A 25,657-nucleotide genomic window follows, 5' to 3' on the forward strand; every position below is an offset into this window, starting at 1 on the left:
AAGGGGAGGAGAGGAGAGGGGAGGGAAGGGCAGAGAAAGAAAGGGATAGTCAGTGCAAATGTAAGATCTGAAGGGTCATAACTCTTGTGTTTAAATTCCCAAAGGGCTCAACCATGCCCTGAGAGAGTCATTGATTTCGTATCATTTCATATTGAAATGATGTGAATGTTTGAAAAGGAAAAGCACAGAAAGTCTAGCTGGAAGATGCAGTCAAGATTTTGGATGGGGGCTTCCCTGGTAGCTCAGTAGTTAAGAATCCGCCTGCCAGAGCAGGAGACACGGGTTCAATCCCTGATCTAGGAAGATCCCACATGTCATGGAGCAAATAAGCCTGTGCTCCACAACAATTGAGCCTGTGCTCTAGAGTCCATGAGCCACAACTAGTGAGTCCACACGCTGTAACTACTGAAGCCTGAGAGCCTTAGAGCCCATGCTCCACAGTAAGAGAAGCCACCGCAATGAGAAACCCAGACACCCCAATTGGAGAGTAACCTCTGCTCTCCACAACTAGAGAAAAGCCCACACAGCAACAAAGACCCAGTACAGCCAAAAAGAAATAAATATTAAAAAAAAAATACTTTGGATGGATGTTGGAATGCTTCAATGGCTCAGACGTATGGTGGATGCCCATGATGCCAACTTTCAGGAGTCTTGTGTTTGAAATATACAAATACTATGGAGCTATAGTTCAGGCCTCAGGCTCTGGAGCCTGACTCGTTGGGTTCACAGAGTAACCCCAGCACATGCTAACTCTGAGAACTTAGGCTTGTTCCTTAAACTCTCTAAGCCTCCATGTCTGCCTTACAGGGTGATTATGACGATTAAGTCAGGCGGTGAGTGGAAAGAACAGGGGCCTGGACCACTGGGCTCAAGAAATGTTTACTGCTAAATATCAGATGACATTCATGAATTCCAGCATTTCTTACACTGTGCAGATTATGGGCATAATCCTAAAAGGCTGTTTTTCTTTGAAAAAAAAAAAAAAGAAGAATGAAAGAAAATACAGACACAGCAGAAACTAACTTTAATATATTTGCCAAGGAGTAGAATTCAGTGTGAGTTACATCTATTTTAGAACCAACGCCATAGGGGCTTTATTATCACAAAACAAGGGCCTCGTTTAGAAACAAAGCAGACTCTTGGCATGAGCCTGGGGCCCCAGCATACTTTGGAACCAAAATCCAAATAAGCGAGAAGTAAGTGAACATTGCCACTGACTGTGTAATCATGTGCTCTTGGACAAGACACTTAACTTCTTGGTGTTCTCATCTTGAAAAAAAAAAAAAAAAAAAAAAAACAATGAGCTGGACAAAAAAGTATCAAAGACTTCTGAGAGGTCTCATTCCACCCAACATTCTATAATTCTACTTAATGCCATGAACTGTCTGAAGAAAAATATAACCAGATGATGAGAGTAATAGCCCTCAAGCCCTCACACTCTAGGATAAACCATTTAGCTATAGATTATTTAGATTCCTGTGAATATGTGATTGTGAAAAGTCTTTTAGTCTTGTTTCCCCAGCTAGCTTAAAATTTCTTTGAAGACAGAGATCTTGCACCATTCTTAATCCTCATTGTCCTTTGCCCAGCATCTAACACGTGATAGCCATCAGGAATGTGCATAAACAGAGCCTTATTCCATAAACCACCCATGTTCTGGCTTCATAGGCGTAATCCCATAATCCATCCACATTATAACTTCATAGTCATGCTTGGTACCTGTTGCTCAATCACAGCAACCTAACCCAAAACAGGCATCAGTGAGGACAGCCAGCCATGTGCTCAGTAAATCGTATTTCTCGCCCTGCATTTGCTCACAAAGGTCTATTAAATAATATGATTATCAGACATTAAGGATGCTCTACAAGCCCCATCACAACCCTGAAGGTTCTCACATAGGCAGTGTGTAAGGCAGGCGCACACTTGTGTGTGCATTGATACACTTGTGTATCAATGGACCATAACCAGAAACTGAACTGGGTCAACAACTTTTTTTCCCAAACTATGCTTCCCCTTGTAGATGAACAGGCTTCCCAGTTCATTCCTGGAGTTTTATTAGTATTTACCATGTTAATAGGTATGGTATTACTAAAGAAAAATGAGCATGTATTTATAGGGCTCTGTACAGATCAAAAACCTAGTGTTTATCAACAATAATTTGACCCTTCTTAAAGTAGAAATATTACACTACAGACTAACTACTCTTATTCCTAGAAGCCTTCTGAACTTAGCATTTCCTGCTGCTGTGTTTCTGGTCTTAAGTACGTCAGCAAAATACTCCGTAGGTCTGTAGATTATCTGTAAACCAACTGACAGGTATCCAATGCAGACCATGCAGAGATGTTTCTTCACCCCTATCGCTGCCCTCAGATGATGCTGTGAAAAGTAAAAGTTCATCAGGTGCTGACCGGGTTCATGATAGACCCACACTGTGAATTCCTGAAAGGCCAATTGCAATTTATCATTCCTTCTGCTTATCAGCCATGGAGTGACTTTCCTCCATTTAAATAGCAGCCAGCTTCCCTCCTATGACTCCGTCCCTGTTGTCAAGGTTCTCTAAATGCTAATCAGGAGATAGAGGGCACTCTGTGATCTTGTAAAGTGCTCACCCAGCAATCTGGCAAAAACAGAGTGTAAACATCACGCCTGAATACCTGCATTTGTTGGTCAAGGATCAAGGCAGAAATGACCATCACAGAGTCTGTGTCTGCCATCACAAAAAGGAACAAGAATATTTCAATGCTTTTCTAGAAGTTTGAAATGTGTTGAAAATAATACTAGTAAAACCAATCTACTTATATCAATGGTTTATTTGTGGCAATTAAAAAGGAATGGGATTGTAATTGTAAACAAACTTAAGCAGATTATATGGAGATATGACCTGGTTCTATAGAAAACATTTGAGATGGGAATATGTGAACGCTTCCAAACGATGTGAATAATAGCATCAGGATGCTTAGTTAGCAAATAAGAGAATCAGCAATACTCTGTTTGACAGTTGCTGTGGTTTCCTGGATAGAAAAATCAACTTGGAAGTGAGAAGTCTTTGTTTGATTCAATAAATGTTCGTTGAGACCATTCCCAGCTTCACCACAAACACAACGAGTGAACATTATAAAGTCATACCTCCTCCCTAAAGTCTTCAGTGAAAGGATCCAGGTTGAATGGGGCTTTTTAAGACTCTGAGTCATCAGCAGTATTTATAAGAAGTAAGCAAGCTTAATCAACCAACAGATTATTTCACTTGAAGGCTACAGCAGAATTCTGTGTGCTGACTTCTTTTCATAATCAACTGCAAATTTTAGATATACCCCAAGTGTCACAGTTTCAGAGCTGGAAGCATAGTCTGTTCTGCTCAGTCACTCAGTCGTGTGGCTATGTGACCCCACGGACTGCAGCACACCAGGCTTCCCTGTCCCTCACTGTCTCCCAGAGTTTGCTCAAACTCATGTCTTAAGAGGTCACAGAATGAAGTAACATTTGGCACATATCCATATATAAGTAAACCCACCTAGACAGAACAATTAATGCTCAGCATTAATCAAGTAGGGAATCATAAGGGACCTGAAACTACACAGAAATCAAGATGAGATGGTTCCCAGAAGGAAACAACAAAGATAAGATGCTGAGCCAGGATTACAAAAATCAAAGTTAACCTCAAAACCATCAGAGAAATATGCCCTCTTGGGAATGTTTGTAGTTTCAGTTCAGCATAACTTCATTTGAATTTTTATTCATTAATGTCAAGCCTGGTTTTAAAATTAATGTCTACAGGTCAAGTTCAGACACAAAAAGCATAGGCGTGCAAGCAGATACAACCTGACGTGTTTATCTTTTCAGCGCACACTTTCTGCTGCAGGCGTGTACCAGATGTAGCAGCAGCTGTAGGAAGTTGTTTATCTACCCTCTCGACCTTTGTAAAGTGTTAGGAGATGGTAAGAATCATGTTTTTAAATTATAGGCGTCTCCTTTCAAACTAATATCTTCTTAGCATCAGTCAAAACACATCAATAAAGGCATAAGAAGGTCAGCAAGATATGGTTGTATCCCAGTGATATCTGTGAAAACATACTTCTGCAATGATTTATAATACCTCTGCTTATTTCCAAATTCACTTCACTCATTCAACACTCAGTAAATATTTATTGCACTCCTGTGTGCAAGGCACAATTAACAATTGCAAATCAAATGAATGCTAATACCTGTACTATTTGTCTTTGCCTGAATTTTTACAAATGTCATTTGTGCTTTGCACATCTATCCTTTAAATTTTTTCAAAATCTTTTTAAAATTCCAAGGATGAAAGATGACTCAAAATCGTTAAGCGGACTTCTTTATTAAAACATCACTTGGAGGTTCACAGTCAAATGTACAGATTTCAGAAGCCAATGCCACATCCTTCTTAGAGAGACGAGAACTATGGCCAAGCTTCAGGGCCACACAGCTTCTGTACTGGTAGGTCACCTCTCAGGTCTGGAGGGATTACAGTAAATGCAAGGGGGACTGATCTATCAACCTAATCACTCAGAAGAAATAATAACAATGTCATTAGGTAAGTTTCCAAAACAACCTAGTTCCTGCTTGAAAGTCAATCCCTCAGAAGACTGCTGAAACTTACTTTTGTTATGACATTTGGAAGAAGTCACAAAAGTTCTTTTGGTCTTTCTCTGTCAACGTCAGTGTCCTCTGGGGAAACCAGTGTGGTGATATCAAAAAACAAAAGGCAACAAATCAGAGTCTCCAAAGAGAAAGACGCAAACAATGATTATTTTTAAGAAACCCAGTGAGTTTCTCATTTTGGTCAGGGAACAATTAGAAAATATATTGCCTTCCCCAAAAGCTCAGCTTGCAAATGAAATCAACAGGTATTCTCACGCTTCTCTGAATCATGTTTACTGATTTGCCAGAATTCTCCTAACCTGATAAAATATTTATAAACTTGGGCATTCACATTAAACTCTATTTGGACATATTTAGTGTGTGCATGCAATTTAATTATACAGGTACAGACAAACTGACACAAAACTTTATTTCTCTTTGAGGTGTGTGCACATATATGTGTGTATGCACAGCTTCTTTTGTGTGTCGGCAAGAATTGACAGATATGGCCTTTGCCTTGAAGGAACTCTTAATCTAGTAGTCGCACATTAGAACTGATCCACTTGACATGATTTTCTCCAACAATCTTTGTCTATATAGTAAAAGGCAATTCATTCACTGAGCAGTGATAGGGTAGAAGATTTTGAATTTTTATCTTCCATGACTGGCTGTCTTGTTTTCCATTCAGTTAGCCTTAAACTAAAATCAGCCTTAAAGCTCTCTGAGTCTCAACTTTTTGCTACCATATCAACTTGTCTTAGAGAGATGACATAAGTTTTTCAAAAAAACAATGTTCAAGAATTCTGTGGCAATGACAACGTGTTGGACTGAATTTCCAGTCGTGCAAATTGTAGACACTCAGTCTGAGGGAATGACTGGGGTAGGACTAAAAGAAACATGAAAAAAATTCTGAAAATATTTTCAAATGCCAAAGAATGAGACAATCATTCAGTAAATATGGCCAACATATCTACTTGGTGTTGATTGTTGCAACAGAAAATTGCTTCCAAATGTCTTCCTCACTCACTTCAGAGCCACAGTGAATCACGATAACCAAGTCCTGGCCATGGTCATAGAAAAGCAGCCCAAATCTCTGTCGTATGAAATTTTTGTTAGGATTCCTGTGAGTGTGTTGATGGGGAAAATATTGAGTGTTACTGAAGGCAAAAAATATGTGTACAATTGGACTGATATATGGACTCCCATTTACATGGTACAATGTACATAAATATGGTGTGATTCTAGGAAAATGAAAATGGTCCCTGTGACACCAGAAGCACAGATGAAGAAAGAAAAAATAAACTGGGCTGCATCAAAAGTTCAAACATGACTATGTCTGTGCAAAGACATAATCAACAGAGAAAAAAGTCAAACCAAGAATGGAAGAAAATATCTGTAAATCATAGATGTGATGAAAGGTTATCTGGAATATAAAAATAAATTCTACAACTAACAACAAAAAACAAACAACTCAATTTTTTAAATAGGCAAAGGATGTGAACAGGCATTTCTCCAAAGGAGACAGATGTACAAATGGCTAATAAGCATATGAAAAGATGCTCAATCTCATTAACCATTAGAGAAATAGAAATCAAAACCATAATTGGATACCACCTTATATCCATTAGGATGGCTACTATCAAATAAACAAAAAATAACAAGTGTTGAAAAGTGTTGAAAAGGGGAGAAACTGGAAATTTTTGTGCACTGTTAGTGGGAAGTAATGGAGAAGGAAATGGCAACCCACTCCGCTGTTCTTGCCTGGAGAGTCCCAGGAACGGGGGAGCCTGGTGGGCTGCCGTCTATGGGGTCGCACAGAGTCGGACACGACTGAAGCGACTTAGCAGCAGCAGCAGTGGGAAGTAAAGTGGTTCATCCACTATAGGAAATGGTATGGTGGTTTTTCAAAAAAATTAAAACTATAACTACCATATGATTCAGCAATTCTACTTCTGGGTATATATTAAAGAACTGAGGTAGAGCCTTAAAGAGATATTTATATAATCATAATCATAGCAGCATTACGCACAATAACGAAGAGGCAGAAAACCAAATGCCTATCAACAGATGAATAGATAAACAAAATACGGTATATACATGCAATAGAATAGTATTTAGCCTTAAAAAGGAAGAAAATTCGGACAGATGCTATAACACAGATAAACCTTGAGGACATAATGCCACATGAATACACTAGTCACAAAAAAACAAATACCGTATGATTCTACCTATGTGAGGTATCTAGAATCATACAGACAGAAAGTAGAATGGTGGTCTTCAGGAGTTGCGGGTGGGGGTGGGGGTGGGGTTGGGGGTAGAGAAATGGCAAGTTGTTTAATGGGTACAGAACTTCAGTTTTGTAAGAATAAAGGAGTACTGGAGATCTGTTTCACACCAATGTGAATATATTTAAAACTACTGCACTGTGCATCTAAAAATGGTTAAGATGGTAAATTTTATGCTACATGTAGTGGTTGTACTAGTTCAGTCGCTCAGTTGTGTCGGACTCTTTGCGACCCCACGTACTGTAGCACACCAGGGCTCCCTGTCCATCGCCAACTACCGGTGTTTATCCAAATGCATGTCCATTGAGTCAGTGATGCACCCAACCATCTCATCCTCTGTCATCCCCTTCTCCTCCTGCCCTCAATCTTTCCCAGCATCAGGGTCTTTTCAAATGAGTCAGCTCTTTGCATCAAGTGGTCAAAGTATTAGAGTTTCAGCTTCAACGTCAGTCCTTCCAATGAACACCCAGGACTGATGTCCTTTAGGATGGACTGGTTGGATCTTCTTGCAGTCCAAGGGGCTCTAAAGAGTCTCCAACACCACAATTCAAAAGCATTAACTCTTTGGCACTTAGCTTTCTTTATATTCCAATACTCACATCCATACATGACTACTGGAAAAACCATAGCTTTGACTAGATGGACCTTTGTTGGCAAACTAATGTCTCTGCTTTTTAATATGCTGTCTAGGTTGGTCATAACTTTCATTCCAAGGAGTGAGTGTCTTTTAATTTCATGGCTGCAGTCACAATTCACAGTGATTTTGGAGCCCCCCAAAATAAAGTCAGCTACTGTTTCCACTGTTTCCCCATCTATTTCCCATGAAGTGATGGGACCGGATGCCATGATCTTACTTTTCTGAATTTTGAGCTTTAAGCCAAATTTTTCACTCTCCACTTTCACTTTCATCAAGAGGCTCTTTAGTTCTTCTTCACTTTCTGCCATAAGGGTGATATCATCTGCATATCTGAGGTTATTGATATTTCTCCCAGCAATCTTGATTCCAGCTTGTGTTTCTTCCAGCCCAGCATTTCTCATGATGTACTCTGCATATAAGTTAAATAAGCAGGATGACAATATACAGCCTTGACGTACTCCTTTTCCTATTTGGAACCAGTCTGTTGTTCCATGTCCAGTTCTAACTATTGCTTCCTGACCTGCATACAGATTTCTCAAGAGGCAGGTCAGGTGGTCTGGTATCCCCATCTCTTTCACAATTCTTCACAGTTTATTGTGATCCACACAGTCAAAGGCTTTGGCATAGTCAAGAAAGCAGAAATAGATGTTTTCCTGGAACTCTCTTGCTTTTTTGATGATCCAGCAGATGTTGGCAATTTGATCTCTGGTTCCTCTGCCTTTTCTAAAACCAGCTTGAACATCAGGAAGTTCACGGTTCAGGTATTGCTGAAGCCTGGCTTGGAGAATTTTGAGCATTACTTTGCTAGCGTGTGAGATGAGTGCAATTGTGCGGTAGTTTGAGCATTCTTTGGCATTGCCTTTCTTTGGGATTGGAATGAAAACTGACCTTTTCCAGTCCTGTGGCCACTGCTGAGTTTTCCAAATTTGCTGGCATATTGAGTGCAGCACTTTTACAGCATCATCTTTCAGGATTTGAAAGAGCGCCACTGGAGTTCCATCACCTCCACTAGCTTTGTTCACAGTGATGCTTTCTAAGGCCCACTTGGCTTCACATTCCAGGATGTCTGGCCCTAGGTGAGTGATCACACCATCGTGATTATCTGGGTCATGAAGATCTTTTTTGTACAGTTCTTCTGTGTATTCTTGCCACCTCTTCTTAATATCTTCTGCTTCTGTTAGGTCCATACCATTTCTGTCCTTTATTGAGTCCATCTTTGCATGAAATGTTCCCTTGGTATCTCTAATTTTCTTGAAGAGATCTCTAGTCTTTCCCATTCTGTTGCTTTCCTCTATTTCTTTGCATTGATTGCTGAGGAAGGTTTTCTTATCTCTTCTTGCTATTCTTTCAAACTCTGCATTCAAATGGGTATATCTTTCCTTTTCTCCTTTGCTTTTCGCTTCTCTTCTTTTCACAGCTATTTGTAAGGCCTCCTCAGACAGCCATTTTGCTTTTTTGCATTTCTTTTTCTTGGGGATGGTCTTACTCCCTGTCTCCTGTACAATGTCACAAACCTTGGTCCATAGTTCATCAGGCACTCTGTCTATCAGATGTAGTCCCTTAAATCTATTTCTCACTTCCACTGTATAATCATAAGGGATTTGATTTAGGTCATGCCTGAATGGTCTAGTGGTTTTCCCCATTTTCTTCAATTTAAGTCTGAATTTTGCAATAAGGAGTTCACAATCTGAGCCACAGTCAGCTCCTGGTCTTGTTTTTGCTGACTGTATAGAGCTTCTCCATCTTTGACTGCAAAGAATATAATCAACCTGATTTTGGTGTTGATCGTCTGGTGATATCTATGTGTAGTCTTCTCTTGTGTTGTTGGAAGAGGGTGTTTGCCATGACCAGTGTGTTCTCTTGGCAAAACTGTATTAGACTTTGCCCTGTTTCATTCTGTATTTACCAAAATTAAAAATAATAAGTAAATGATCCTAATGCAATTTAAGAAAGCTGATTTCTTTAAACAAATACTCTTCTCAATGTTTTTTAAAATCTGCTATATTTCAGTTGGAGTCAACAGAGGGCTATCAGCCCAAAGGGAACATGGCGTTCAAAATCTAAGACAAAGTCAGCATGCAGCTCCCTTCACAACTGATAGTAGTAAAAAGAACACACAACAGAAGGGATTTGGGCAAAACTGTTCAATGAATTAGGGTTCACAAGAGAAACAAAACCAATAAGGTATATAGAAGGAGATCCATTTTAAGGCATTGGCTCACAATTGACTCATAATCGTGAGGCTGGCATGTCCATAATCTATAGGGCAGGCTGTAGGCAGGAAATTCTGGCAAGAATTGGTGTTGCAGTCTTGAGTCCAAAGGCTATAAACTTGGGCAGGGTTTTTTTCCCCCTTTTTTCCTTCATCTTCTTTTTTTAAATGATAATATTAGTGTTTATTAGAACTTTTAAGTTTTACTTAAAAGATATACTCAAACTGTCAGACAATAAGATTTAAGTTATGAGAGGTATGCTGTGCTGTTCTGTTCTGTCACTTCAGTTGAGTCCAACTCTTGACGACCTGATAGACTAAAGCCCACCAGGTTCCTCTGTCCATGGTATTCTCTAGGCAAGAATAGTGAAGTGGGTTGCCATGCTTTCCTCCAGGGGATCTTTCCAACCCAGGGATCGAACCCACATCTCTTATATCTCCTGCACTGGCAGGTGGGTTCTTTAACACCAGTGCCACCGGGGAAGCCCCATGAAAGGCGTATATGAAGTTGTTGTTCAGTCACTAAGTTGTGTCTGACTCCTTGCAACCCCATGAACTGCAGCATGCCAGGCTTCCCCATCCTTCACTATCTCCTGGAGTTTGCTCAAGCTCATGTTCGTTCAATTAGTGATGCCATTCAACGATCTCATCCTGTGTCTCCCACTTCTCCTCCTGCCTTCAGTCTTTCCCAACACCAGGGACTCTTCCAGTGAGTCAGTTCTTCACATCAGGTGGCCAAAATTATTGGAGCTTCAGCATCAGTCCTTCCAATGAATATTCAAGGCTGATTTCCTATAGGATTGACTCCATGCTGTCCAAGGGACTCTCAAGAGTCTTCTCCAGCACCACAGTTCGAAAGCATCAATTCTTTGGCCCTCAGCCTTCTTTATAGTCCAACTCTCACATCTGCACATGACTACTAGAAAAACCATAGCTTTGACTATTTGGACCTTTGTAGGCAAAGTAATGTCTCTGCTTTATGATACAGTGTCTAGGTTTGTCACAGCTATCCTTCCAATTTGGGGGCTGCAGTCACCATCTACATTGATTGTGGAGCCCAAGAAAATGAAATCTGACACTGTTTCCACATTTTCCCCATCTGTTTGCCGTGAAGTGATAGGACGAGATGCCATGATCTTCGTTTTTGGAATGTTGGAGTTTTAAGCCAGCTTTTTCACTCTCCTTTTTCACCTTCATCAACAGGCTCTTTAGTTCCTCTTCACTTCCTGCCATTAAAGTGGTATCATCTGCATATCTGAGGTTGTTGATATTTTTCCCAGCAATCTTGATTCCAGCTTGTGATTCATCCAGTCCAGTATTTCATGTGATGTACTCTGCACAGAAATTAAATAAACAGGGTGACAATATACAGCCTTGACATACTCCTTTCCTGATTTTGAACCAGTTCATTGTTCCATATCCAGTTCTAACTGTTGTTTCTTGTCCTGCATACAGGTTTCTCAGGAGGCAGGTATTGTGGTCTGGTAGTCCCATCTCATTAAGAATATTCCACAGTTGGTTGTGATCCACACAGTCAAAGGATTTAGCATAGTCAATGATGCTAAAGTAGATGTTTTTTTGGAATTCTCTTGCTTTTTCTATGATCCACTATATGTTGGCAATTTGTTCTAAAGTCCTTGTGTAATCTGGGAGCTGAGTAAAGGTTTCAGTGAAATTCAGTTCAGTTCAGTTCAGTCGCTCAGTCATGTCCGACTCTTTAAGACTTTGGTAAGTTAAGTTAGCATGTTGTGATTGGTTGGGTTCCAACAAAAGTATGAAAATACCACAAATAGCTTCCAAACTAGTAAGGTAAAAATTAAAATGATTTAAAAAAGAATATTTATTCAGTTCAGGCAGGGTTCCTATGTTACAGTCTCGAGGCAGAATTCTTTCCTCTTTAGGGGTCCTCCATATTTGCCTTATTTTTTTTTTTTTTTTTGTAAATTTAGTTTTTCATTTATTTTTTTTTGTTCTTCAATTTTATTTTATTTTCATTTTATTTTTATTTTTTTTCAAATTAATTATATCTCAATTTAATTTTTAATTATGTGCATTTTTTTAATTTTATTTTTAAACTTTACATAATTGTATTAGTTTTGCCAAATATCAAAATGAATCCACCACAGGTACACATGTGTTCCCCATCCTGAACCCTCCTCCCTCCTCCCTCCCCATATTTGCCTTATGACCTTCAGTTGATTAGACAAGACCCACTGCATTATGGAGGGTAACTTGATTTACTCAAAGTCTACTGATAGAAAATCCTAATCTCCTTTAATAAAAATAATCTCAGCAACATCTAGACTGGTACTGGACCAAACAACTGGCATGGTAACCTAGCTAAGATGACAAATAAAATTAACCATCATAGTTATGACACAGATTTTCTTTTAAACAAACATATCTGTATTTGTACCAGTGAATTTGTAATTCCAAGTAATGAACTTGGGAAGCTATACATTTATTCCACTGATGCTTTCTTTGCTCTCTTTTGGAAAGTATCTGTTTGTATCAGACATAGAGCCAGATCTGAGCAAAAAAGAAAATTAATCTTTGCTTATATTAACTTTTTGAAATCAGTGAAATGCTCTTATTCCATTTATTTAATTATTTTTTTAAAACAACATTGTTCCAAAGACCTTGGGAATGCTTTTTTAAATCTTTTTTTTTTAGCCATGCTGCAGGGCATATGGGATGCCACCAGGCATGTGGGATCTTAGCTCCCCCAATCAGGGATTGAACCCATGTCCCTCAGCAGTGGAAGCACAAAGTCTTAACTGCTGGACCACCAGGCAAGTCCTAGGACTATTTTTGAAAATCAGAGTCATTTTCAAAGTTGAAAATATACCACCTATGAAAATTTTTAAAAGCATGTGTCACTAGAAACCATTTTACAAGAGGCGTTTAAAAACCGATCCAAATAGCAGCATCACTAGATTTAGTGTAAGGCTCTCAAAGGTGAAATCTTCCAAAAGTTGTCCACTCTTCTAAATACATAAGCTCTGGTCATGTATACTTAAACCTTTGGGGTAAATTATAACTATGAAGTTGCAGTATTGGGAATTTAGATATGAAAGAATATCATAGTAACAACTAAAAAAGATTTCAATCACCCTGTTCATGATGGGGAAAACTATAGGAATCTGAGTAAATAAATTATAGTACTAACTTGAACTTCCCCAGTGGCTCAGTAAGTAAAGAATCTGCCAGCAATGCAGCAGACACAGGAGACACAGGTTCAATTCTTGGGTAGGGAAGATCCCCTGGAGAAGGAAATGGGAGGGAATCCACTCCAGTATTCTTGCTGGAAAAATCCCATGGACAGAGGAGGGTTATAGTCCAAAGGGCCACAAAGAGTTAGACACGGCTGAATGTCTAGGCACACTAAACTGAATAGAATATTGGAGCTGTCTAAAACAGGATAGGCAGGGACAGGAAATGTATGTTTCTACTCAGGCAGTGAAACTCAAGATTTGTATGCAACTTTTGTATGCATGTTTACTTGTCTAGGGCAAGACACTCTAACTCTGATACAGTGTGTTATAACCCCCCAAAAAAGTTAGAAAACTGTAGCAGAAGAATATTCAAAGCAATGATAGAATGTGAAATTTACATTGCTAAGTAAAAAGACAAGATATTAAAAAGCTAATACAATGTGATGTATTTAAAAGATTTTGATGTATGCTTAGTAAATAATAATGAAAATGACATCAAGAAGTTATCAAGAAGAATCTCTGAGTAGTGTGGGATTACGTATGATTTTTGCTATTGTTTCGTTTTGCTGTTGGCTTGTTTGTATTTTCTCAATTTTCTACAATGAAATGTGTTGCTTTTACAAAGAAAGAATAAAGTTTAAGTTGGAAATGGAAGGTAGAAGAATGACTTGCCAGTATGTCCTCAACACAATTCAGACCATGGGAGTTCTGATTCTAGTCAGCTAATCCCTGTTTGACTTAATAGCAGCTGTAACAATAATAAAGTAGCTATTATAATGATAATAACAAACTATTTGACAACAACCTACGTGGATAATTCCCATTAATTGATTGGGCCTGGTGTGTTTCTCATTATAAATCAATTAGCTGGAATTTGGGTTTATAAATTATTTTAGTACGAACTTAACTGACACGAGGAACTGACCAAGGGAATAAATCTCCCTTGGTCAGTTCATCCATGGGTGGGAAGAAAATCAAATTTCTGAACTTGCAAAATTAAAATATCCATGTGGTTATACCTATGATTCTGTTATATGATCCCCCAAATTTGACAAAGATATAAGATACTTACATGAAATAATAGCGGTATCTTCTCAAAAAAATTAGATTTTTTTCAGTAAATTTAAAAATTTTTATTTATGTTATAATAAACCCTTTATTTTAGAATAGTTTCAGATTTATGAAAAAGCTGCAAAGATAATACGAAGAGTTCCAGTATCCCAGTCAGCCGGTTTCCCCTAATGTTACAATCTTCTATTACTACCACACATTTGTCACAACTGGTGAGCCAATACTGACACATTAATATTAACCTAAGTCCATTCTTTCTTTTTTCAGTTTTTTAAGTTTATGGTGCATAGCATACTGATTAGTCTTACAGGCATCATGAAATTGTCATCACAATAAATTTAGCGGACCCACTTAGGTACAAAATCAAAGAAATAAGAAAAAAAAATGCATTTCCTGGTGATTAGAACTCAGGATTTACTCTATCAACTTTCATGTATAACATACAGCAGTGTTAATTATATTTATCATGTTGTATATTACATTCCTAGTACTTATTTCGGAGAAGGCAATGGCACCCTACTCCAGTACTCTTGCCTGGAAAATCCCATGGACAGAGGAGCCTGGTAGGCTGCAGTCCATGAGGTCACTAAGTCGGACACGACTGAGCGACTTCACTTTCACTTTTCACTTTCATGCATTGGAGAAGGAAATGGCAAGCCACTCCAGTGTTCTTGCCTGGAGAATCCCAGGGACGGGGGAGCCTGGTGGGCTGCCATCTATGGGGTCGCAGAGTCAGACATGACTGGAGTGACTTAGCAGCAGCAGTACTTATTTATCTTATAACTGGAGTTTTTATCTTTGACTGTAGCTATCCAATTCCCCTTCCCTATCCCTGGCCTCATGTAACCACAAATTTGATATCTCTTTTTCTATGAATTTGTTTTTGAAGTGTAAGTGACCTACAATGCTATATTAGTTCCTATTACACAACATAGTGATTGGATATTTCTTCACATTTCATACTGATAAGTATAGTCACCATACAAAGACATTATATAATTATTGACTATATTCCCCACACTGTACATTTCTTACCCATTTCATACTCATTTATTTTGCAACTCTATAAATACTATTTATGTCTTTGTTTTGCAACGATATAAATATATTTATTTACTTTTTCTTTTTGGCTGTGCTGGATCTTTGTTGCTCCACGAGGGACTTCTCTACTTGTAGAGAGCAGGGGATACTCTTTGCTGTGGTGTGCGGGCTTCTCATGTGGTGCTTCTCTTGGGGAGCACGTTTTCTAGGGCATGGAGGCTTTAGTCATTGACGCGCATGGGCTTAGCTGCCCCAAGTTAGATTCTTGATTAGACCATCTCCATTTTGAAAGTGTGCTATCTCTTCACAACTTTTTCTTAACATGTTGGTATCATCACTTATCTGCTAGCAAATATAAGCAGCTATCAAAACAAATGATAAAACAGCAAATAAATATTAATAAACAACACTTAGCTCATCGCTATTTTTTCACAAACAATAGTATTTTAGGTTCTGTATCAGTTTGGGGACCTTCAGGAAATAGGACTTCCTTCTGTATCAGTTTGGGGACCTCCAGGAAATAGGACTTCCAGGAAACAGAATTAGATTTTACTGGGGGAAATGTTTATGAAAGGTTTCCCAGATTGTGCTAGTGGTAAACAACCCACCTGTCAACGCAGGAGACATAAGAGATGCAGGTTCAATCCCCAGGTAGGGAAGATCCCCTGGAGGAGGGCATGGCAACCCTCTCCAGTATCCCTTCCTGGAGAATCCCATGGACACAAGAGTCAGGAAGGCTACACTCCATAGGATTGCACAGAGTCGAGCACAACTGAAGTGATTTAGGATGCAGGCATGCATACAGATTTATGAAGAACAACAGGGAGTGGGAGAGGGAGCAGCCTAAGAGCAACTTCAGATATGTTTCTAGAGAAGGAAGGAAGGAGGACGTGGTACAAGAGCCTCAGACTGCAGTGACCTCTGTGAGGGTCTCAGCCAGACCTATGCGGTGCCTCAGAGAGACGGCTGCCCATTGAGAAGTTTTATGCTGAACAAAAATGGCCCAGCTCCAGTAACTCTATCATGCCTGGTCATTAGCTGGGGAGAACATGGTCTCAGTGTGAAGACCAGAACAGACGCAAAGGTACAAAAGCTGAGGCGGGCTCTCTCTTGAAGGGAGAGCTGAGTGGCACATGTGGGTCATAACCATAGGCTGATATTTTTTATTTCATACATGCCAATTTATTTTTTGCAACTAAAATTATTCATAGTTCTGGCATTGGAATTAAACACGTCATTCTGTTCCCATGTCCCAAAAACAGCATAATATTCCTAGTTGCAATCTATAACAACTATGATTTTCAAGTGTGTTACCACGTTTACTATTTTGAGACCCTTTTCCAATTTGGACTTAACTCCTAGCTTCATCACTTTTGGCCTGCATTGTCTTGAGCAAGACACCTGACCTTGCTGAACCTCAGTTTCCTTATCTCTAAAGTAGGAATATTCATGCCTTACCCCAAAGGTCTATTTTAAAGACTAAATACAATAATGTATATCAAACTCTCTGGCATATAGAAAGTGCTCAATAAATGTTTCTTTTTAGATTGGAAAACAACAACCCTACCAGATACTATTACATCTAGATTGTCAACATTACCTTACTTTACCTGGACAAGTTACCTAAGTCTTATGAGCCTCAGTTTCCATATATATATATATATATATATATATATATTAGAATAGTAGTTTATCCTATGGCACTGAGTCACTGAAAAGATTAGATGAAATAATGTAAAGACAGCATTTATCACAATACCTGACACACAAGAAGTCCTCAGTAAATATTACAGATTCAGTTCAGTTCAGTTCAGTTCAATCACTCAGTCATGTCCGACTCTTTGCAACCCCATGGACTGCAGCACGCCAGGCCTCCCTGTCCATCACCAACTCCCAGAGTTCACCCAAACTCAAGTCCATCGAGTCAGTGATGCCATCCAGCCATCTCATCCTCCGTTGTCCCCTTCTCCTCCTGCCCCAATCCCTCCCAGCATCAGGGTCTTTTCCAATGAGTCAACTCTTCCCATGAGGTGGCCAAAGTACTGGAGTTTCAGCCTCAGCATCAGTCCTTCCAGAGAACACCCAGGACTGGTCTCCTTTAGAATGGACTGGTTGGATCTCCTTGCAGTCCAAGGGACTCTCAAGAGTCTTCTCCAACACCACAGTTCAAAAGCATCAATTCTTCGGTGCTCAGCTTTCTTCATAGTCCAACTCTCACATCCATACATGACCACAGGAAAAACCATAGCCTTGACTAGGCGGACCTTTGTTGCCAAAGTAATATCTCTGCTTTTCAATATGCTGTCTAGGTTGGTCATAACTTTCCTTCCAAGGAGTAAGCGATTAGGATTACTTATTATCAGCACATCTTACTGTTATTGTTGTTTAGTCGCTAAGTCACGTTCAACTCTCTGCGACCCCATGTCCTTTAATTTCACAGCTGCATTAACTCTCCATAGTGATTTTGCAGCCCAAGAAAATAAAATCTGTCACTGCTTCCACATTTTCCCCTTCTATTTGCCCCAAAGTGATGGGACTGGATGCCATTATCTTAGTTTTTTGAAAGTTGAGTTTTAAGCCAGCTTTTTCACTCTCCTCTTTCACCCTCATCAAGAGGCTCTTTAGTTCCTCTTCACTTTCTGCCATTAGAATGGTATCATCTGCATATCTGAGGTTATTGATATTTCTCTGAGTAGTCTTAATTCCAGCTTGTGATTCATCCAGCCCAGCATTTTGCATGATGTACTCTGCAGAGAAGTTAAACAAGCAGAGTGAAAATATACAGCTTTGTCATATGACTTTTCCAATTTTGAACCAGTAAGTTGCTCAACTTAAGTTCTAACTGTTGCTTCTTGCCCCACATACAGGTTTCTCAGGAGACAGGCAAGGTGGTCTGGTACTCACATCTCTTTAAGAATTTTCAGTGGATATACAGTCAAAGGCTTTAGTGTAGTCTACAAAGCAGATGTTTTTCTGGAACTCCTTTGCTTTCTTCATGATCCAACAAATGTTGGCAATTTGAACTCTAGTTCCTCTGCCTCTTTGAAACCCAACTTCCAACATGTACAACTGGAAGCTCTTGGTTCACATACTGTTGAAGTCTAGCCTGAAGGATTTTGAGCATAATCTTGCTAGCATGTGAAATAAGTGCAATTGTGTGGTAATCTGAACATTCTTTGGCACTGCCCTTCTTTGGGATTGGAATGAAAACTGACTTTTTTCAGTCCTCTGGCCACTGCTGAGTTTTCCAAATTTCCTGGCATATTGAGTGCAGCACTTTCACAGCATCATCTTTTAGGATTCCAGCTTAGCTGGAATTCCATCACCACCACTAGCTTTGTTCATAGTGATGCTTCCTAAGGCCCACTTGACTTCACGCTCCAAGATGTGTGGCTCTAAGGGAATGACCACACCATCGTGGTTATCTAAGTTTTTAAGACCTTTCTAGTATAGTTCTTCTATGTATTCTTGCCATCTCTTCTTAATCTCTTCTGCTTCCATTAGGTCCTTACCATTTCTGTCCTTTATCATGCCCATCCTTACATGTCACTCCCTTGATAGCTCCAGTTTTCTTGAAGAGATCTCTAGTCTTTCTCATTCTATTGTTTTCCTCTATTTCTTTACATCGTTCCTTTAAGAAGCTCTTCTTATCTTGCTCTTCTCTGGAACTCTGCATTCAGTTGGGTATATTTCTCCCTTTCTCCCTTGCCTTTTGCTTCTCTTCTTTCCTAAGCTATTTGTAAAGCCTCCTCAGACAACCACTTTGCCTTCTTGCATTTCTTTCCCTTGGGAATGGTCTTGATCACTGCCTCCTGTACACTGTTACAAACCTCTTTCCATAGTTCTTCAGGCATTCTGTCTGCCAAATGTAATCCCTTGAATCTATTCATCACCTCCATTGGATAGTCATAAGGGATTTGATTTAGGTCATACTTGAATGGCCTTGAATGGCCTAATGGTTTTCCCTACTTTCTTCAAGCTAAGCCTGAATTTTGCAATGACGAGCTCATGATCTGAGTCACAGGCAGCTCCAGGTCTTATTTTTACTGACTGTATAGAGTGTCTCCATTTTTGGCTGCAAAGAACATAATCAATCTGATTTCTGTATTGACCATCTGGTGATGTCCATGTGTAGAGTCGTCTCTTGTGTTGTTGGAAAAGGGTGTTTGCTATGACCAGTGTGTTCTCTTGACAAACTGTGTTAGCTTTGGCCTTGCTTCATTTTGTACTCCAAGATCAAACTTGCCTATTACTCCAGTATCTCTTGACTTCCTACTTTTGCATTCCAGTCCCCTATGATGAAAAGGACATCTTTTTCTGGTGTTAGTTCTGGAAGGTGTTGTAGGTCTTCATAGAACAGGTCAACTTCAATTTCTTTGGCATCAGTGGTTGGGGCATAGACAATGAATTACTGTGATGCTGAATGGTTTGCCTTGGAAATGAACCTAGATCATTCTGTTGTTTTTGAGACTGCACCCAAATACTGCATTTCAGACTCTTTTGTCATCCATTCCTGTCCATTTTCGTTAACTGACTCGTAAGATGTTGATGTTCACTCTTGACATCTCCTGCTTGACCACATCCAATTTACCTTGATTCATGGACTTACCATTCCAGGTTCCTATGCAATATTGTTCATTACTGCATCAGACTTTACTTTCACCACTAGGCATATCCACAACTGAGCGTTGTTTCTGCTTTGGCCCAATCACTCCATTCCTTCTGGAGCTATTAGTAGTTGCCCTCTGCTCTTCCCCAGTAGCATACTGGACACCTTCTAGCCTGGGGGTTTCATCTTCCAGTGTGATACCTTTTTGACTTTTCATGTTGCCCATGGGATTCTCCAGGCAAGAATACCGGAGTGGGTTGCATTTCCTTTTCCAGTGGACCACACTTTCCCAGAACTCTTCACTATGACCTGTCCACCTTTGGTGGCCCCACATGGCACAGCTCATAGCTTCATTGAGTTACACAAAACCCTTCAGTACAAGACTGTGATCCATGAAGGGGATCAGCACATTAGTTCATTTTAATTTTGAAGTTCAGAGAATTTAGATTTATTATATTATAGATTTCATGACAATCTTAGTCTCATAGGAACAAATAATATCTCTATTCTCAGACTTGACATCTCCTTTGATTTACATGCACACAAATACCCCTGCTGTTGGCCCTTGGTATCCGCGGGTGTCATGGATTGGTTAAACCCACACGATGGAGGATTGACTGTATTAACTGCATGACACCATTTTATATAAAGGATATGAGCAACTGAAGATTTTGGTATTCACAGGGACTCCTGGAACCAATCCCACAGATATCAAGGGACATTATACTTGCCAAAATGACCCAGTGCTGTACAATAATAACTAGACAGAGATAAGCAACCTTACTTTCTTGATCATATATTTTCAAATTCGCTCCTCTGACAGAAAGACATGCTTGGTTTTTTCTACATAGATTCTGACATTCGTTAGTCATGGATCATTATTATCACCACTAAAGATAACAACAATAACGTATTTTTTAACCTGAAAGACTCAATTTCTGTAAGGTATGTTTCCTTGGTTTCAGAGCCTCAACTGGACATTTAAAATATAAGTTGGATCTATTTTTCTTTCTGTTCATTTACCAATTTTGCCTCTGCCAGTTTATCACCTGAAACTTCAGAAAGTTAGGGACAGGGGAATATTGAGGGGTAGAAGATAGAATAGTTTAAAATAAAGAAAAGTATAGAAATATAGATTCTATAACCACTTGAAAGTAGGAAGGGGATAGAACAGAAAATAGCAATGGAAGTTTCCAAAGACAGGATTACAAATTTTCAACTTGATCACTGAATACTGGAAAATGAAAAACAGTCATAGACAAGCCATGCTTTTTTCCCATACATTTCACAGATTGACAGTTCCAGACTTCACAAGGCTAGTTGACCAGATGAGGCTAGTCTCTAGACTCTGGGTGGCAAGCTTTTCTTTCAAAATTGAAAAAAAAAAAAAGGAAATCTTATTATGTTCAGTCTTTAACTCTTGGGTAAAATTGTCACTCAAACATGCTTCTGCTTGATAAGGAAATCAATTTGATTAAAAGTGTGCTAAGATCATATGTTTTTCCCTGCCAGTAAGCAGTCACTCTCCTCAGTGAGTAATGATTTCCCATACTAATCAACAGAGCTTAATTACAGCAACTAACTCAAAACATAAGCCATTTAATAAATTAATTGTTGACAAAAATCTATTGCTCAAAATCTAGTTTTTCAAATTTTTATTCAAAATGTATAATTTCCACCATTGCAGATCACCAAGAATTCAAAAATATTGATCATCTTTGAGAAACATGCAACAGAATTCTATCATTACCGAGCAAAGATAGTTTTTCCATGAAGTAAGAGTCAGGACTTATCATTCATTTCAGGCCACGGTCCATGAAATTTAATTTCCCTGGCCCTCAGTCTCACTCAGATATAAAGGCAATTGAGGGATGGAATGGGGAGGGAGGAGGGAGGAGGGTTCAGGATGGGGAACACATGTATACCTGTGGCGGATTCATTTTGATATTTGGCAAAACTAATACAATTATGTAAAGTTTAAAAATAAAATTAAATTAAAAAAAAAAAAAAGAAGATTCTGGGCTTTGTCTCCAGACACAAAAGAGAAAAACAAAGAAGCAGCTGGAACTGCAGTGGTTGATGCAACTGTAAAAACACAAACAAAACTCATAACAGAAGTCAACCTGATGGGCATAAGAAGCCCCAGATGGTAGAAGCAATTGGCAAGTGTGTATCATTCTTTCATTCTATTATTAGGCACTTAGTGTGTGTCAACTGTATGCCAAGCTCCTCTGGAGCTGAACAGTGTTAACCATATGGCAAAGTTTCAGGAAACCTCAAAAAACTACCATACAAGTAACATCGTGCTGCTGATAACAAGTTGGATTCATAATAACTGGTCCCTGTCTATGAAAAAGGGATATATCTACTGTAAAATGTCAAAAAATAAGTCATCCTCCCCCCACTCCCAATATCACAGATGATAAAACATACTTCAAAATTTCTGTGGTACAGGTACATATTGAAGAACAACAACCAGATATTTTTGTATTAAGGCCAAAATATAAAAGGTAAATGAAATACAGTGATATTTCTCCTTATCTACCTCATCCCTATGTTGCAGATCCCTAGTGTGCATAAAATTCCCAACATAAGTCACTTTACCCTCTCTGCTATGTCCTGTGTGTAGGAAAAAAATAAAAAAGCAAATGTAGTGGGAGGTAGCTTAGGTATACAGTACACAGCTCAGAGAGCTGAGGTTTTAGTACAGTTTTATTATTGAAGCTTGGAACCTACTCTATGAGTATCGGCAGAAGTAGGATTCATGGTGGTCATGGGTCCCAGCGTGAACATAATTAGAGGAGTTGTAAAGTCACAGAAACATGTCTGCTATTCTGGAAAGCTTTGTTCATCCTGGCATTTCAACAAACCCCAGTATATGTTTGGTTCCCTTTTACAGAGACAGCATAATGCTCTAAGCCAAGAGTCATTAAGAGACCACAGAGGACAATTTTAGTGTCAGTTTTCATTTTCATCCCAGTGACCCTCTTTCTTGTCATCTTTATTAAAGACATCGGTCGCCCACTCAATTCCCTCTGCCCTTCAAGTTAGGAAAAGAAATTCCCTGGAGGAAACTGAAGGAAAAGCAAAACTAATAGAGTATTTGAAGATGAGATGAGATCAAAATGGGTGAGGGGAAGGTTCATATTCCCTCAACCCAAGAAACAACCAGGTCACCTCAGGAAATCTACCCTTCAGTTAGAAATCTATGGAAAAACAGTATAAGGAAACTTTGCCACAGAGTTTGCATGACTGGCTTCCAGGGGACTTGGTAGGTTAGGGTTGGTAGAAAAAAGAATAAAATAAAAATAAAGAAAAAAAATGTAACAAATGATTGTGTTTAGAAGAAGCTTTTCATAAAGCCACTAATTTCAATGATTTTTATCGTAGCTTACATTTAGTCTGTGCTTAGTATATGCCAGGTACCACATTAAGCCCTTTACACAGATCATCATATTTAATTCTCACAAAATCCTATGAAGAATGTACAATTATTATTTTCATTTTACAGATGAACACACTGATACACACAGAAGGGAAGGGAAGGAACGTACACGAGGTAAAGAAGCTGCTGCTGCTGCTGCTAAGTCACTTCAGTCGTGTCCAACTATGTGCGACCCCACAGACAGCAGCCCACGAGGCTCCCCCGTCCCTGGGATTCTCCAGGCAAGAACTAGCAAGTTCCAAATTCTAACAACCAAACCCCAGAGCCTAGGAGTCTGGCCTCTTCCCAGAGGAAACTGTTTCAGTTAATCTATTGCTATGTATTAAACTACTCTAAACATAATGGCTTAAAACTCTATAATTTATTCTCAAGGTTCTGTGGGTTGAGTGATAGAGGCAGTGACAGACTGCTCTGTGAGGCAGTCCTTGCTTAAGATCCCTCATACAGTAACACTTATATATGATGGCTGAATCAAAATTTATTTGACGGTATTGGCTGTTTAAATGATGGGGCTGGTTGGGTATCCAAGATGGTGTACTCACATGGCTGCCAGGTGATATTGGCTGTCAGTTGGCAGGCCAAGAGGAGCCATTAATCAGAGCATCAATACATGACCATGGTCACTGGGTTCCAACAAGGAGAGTTCTGAAAAGAGAGTACCCTAAGAGCAAACATTCCAAAAGAACCAAGCAAAGCTTGCAAAGCTTCTTACAGTCAAATCTCAGTAATTCTGCAGCATCATTTCCACCAAACTCTATCAGTCAATAGTGACTACCAGGCACAGCCAGATTCAAAGGGAGAATACTATACAGGATATAAATTCTAAGAGGTATTGTGTTGATCTTTGGAGACTAACTACTATAGTCATATCTGCTAAGAACAAATCTTTATGTTCCCCTCCTGGGAAGAAGCCAGGGAAGGGAGTTTGACTCCCATGAGGCTCTGAAAATGGGGAAGTTCTTACAAAGATGTTAAGCCAACTACATTACTAAGAGGCTGATATGAAAGCAACAGCAAGAAAAGAAAATACAAATTATAGACCCAAATTTAAATCACATAAATAATGAATTCCTCAGCATCCTCCCCAAAGCACTGCCATAAAGATTGTCTTCTGAAGGCCTCATGTGTTTTGTAGGCTACATGTGATTTCTTCTTTTCTAACTTATCCTCCCTTTCCATATCCTACTGCTTAGAGGCACTATGGTAGAAGCACAAAGGTAGGCTGTGAAATCAAATTCAAAGCCCTGAATTCGAATTAAGACTCTTAGCAGTACTCTGAGTCCTTAGGTAAGGCTTAACCCCTCTGACATTGTTTCCTCATCTATTAATAAATAACATGAGTAATAATATCTGCATTTATAGCTGAGTATACATATCTCATATAATAGAGTTTTGCCAAGAAAACGCACTGGTCATAACAAACACCCTCTTCCAACAACACAAGAGAAGACTCTATACATGGACATCACCAGATTGTCAACACCGAAATTAGATTGATTATATTCTTTGCAGCCAAAGATGGAGAAGCTCTGAAGTCAGCAAAAACAAGACCAGGAGCTGACTGTGGCTCAGACCATAAACTCCTTATTGCCAAATTCAGACTTAAATTGAAGAAAGTAGGGAAAACCACTAGGCCATTCAGGTATGACCTAAATCAAATCCCTTATGATTATACAGTGGAAGTGAGAAATAGATTTAAGGGCCTAGATCTGATAGATAGAGTGCCTGATGAACTATGGAATGAGGTTCGAGACATTGTACAGGAGACGGGAATCAAGACCATCCCCATGGAAAAGAAATGCAAAAAAGCAAAATGGCTGCCTGGGGAGGCCTTACAAATAGCTGTGAAAAGAAGAGAAGTGAAAAGCAAAGGAGAAAAGGAAAGATACAAGCATCTGAATGCAGAGTTCCAAAGAATAGCAAGAAGAGATAAGAAAGCCTTCTTCAGCGATCAATGCAAAGAAATAGAGGAAAACAACAGAATGGGAAAGACTAGGAATCTCTTCAAGAAAATCAGAGATACCAAGGGAACATTTCATGCAAAGATGGGCTCGATAAAGGACAAAAATGGTATGGTCCTAACAGAAACAGAAGATATTAAGAAGAGATGGCAAGAATACACAGAAGAACTGTACAAAAAAGATCTTCACAACCCAGATGATCACGATGGTGTGATCACTGACCTAGAGCCAGACATCCTGGAATGTGAAGTCAAGTGGGCCTTAGAAAGCATCACTATGAACAAAGCTAGTGGAGGTGATAGAATTCCAGTTGAGCTATTCCAAATCCTGAAAGATGATGCTGTGAAAGTGCTGCACTCAATATGCCAGCAAATTTGGAAAACTCAGTGGCCACAGGACTGGAAAAGGTCAGTTTTCATTCCAATCCCAAAGAAAGGCAATGCCAAAGAATGCTCAAACTACCACACAATTGCACTCATCTCACACGCTAGCAAAGTAAAGCTTAAAATTCTCCAAGCCAGGCTTCAGCAATATGTGAACGGTGAACTTCCTGATGTTGAAGCTGGTTTTAGAAAAGGCAGA

At 39.3% G+C, this 25,657-nt stretch overlaps 1 long non-coding RNA gene across 1 annotated transcript in view; it reads right to left on the reverse strand.

Moving 5' to 3' along the window:
- Positions 1-4,333: 4,333 nt before the first annotated feature.
- The window catches only part of LOC129657241 (uncharacterized), a 57,491-nt gene continuing 36,167 nt past the window's right edge, over positions 4,334-25,657 (reverse strand). The window contains exons 2-4 of the long non-coding RNA XR_008716634.1: positions 15,137-15,422; positions 4,619-4,686; positions 4,334-4,516 (exon numbers count right to left, since the gene is read on the reverse strand). This is a non-coding gene — a long non-coding RNA (uncharacterized LOC129657241). The remainder of the gene's footprint in view (positions 4,517-4,618; positions 4,687-15,136; positions 15,423-25,657) is intronic.

This window comes from Bubalus kerabau, chromosome 7 (assembly GCF_029407905.1).
Source record: "Bubalus kerabau isolate K-KA32 ecotype Philippines breed swamp buffalo chromosome 7, PCC_UOA_SB_1v2, whole genome shotgun sequence".
Classification (NCBI taxonomy): domain Eukaryota; kingdom Metazoa; phylum Chordata; class Mammalia; order Artiodactyla; family Bovidae; genus Bubalus; species Bubalus kerabau.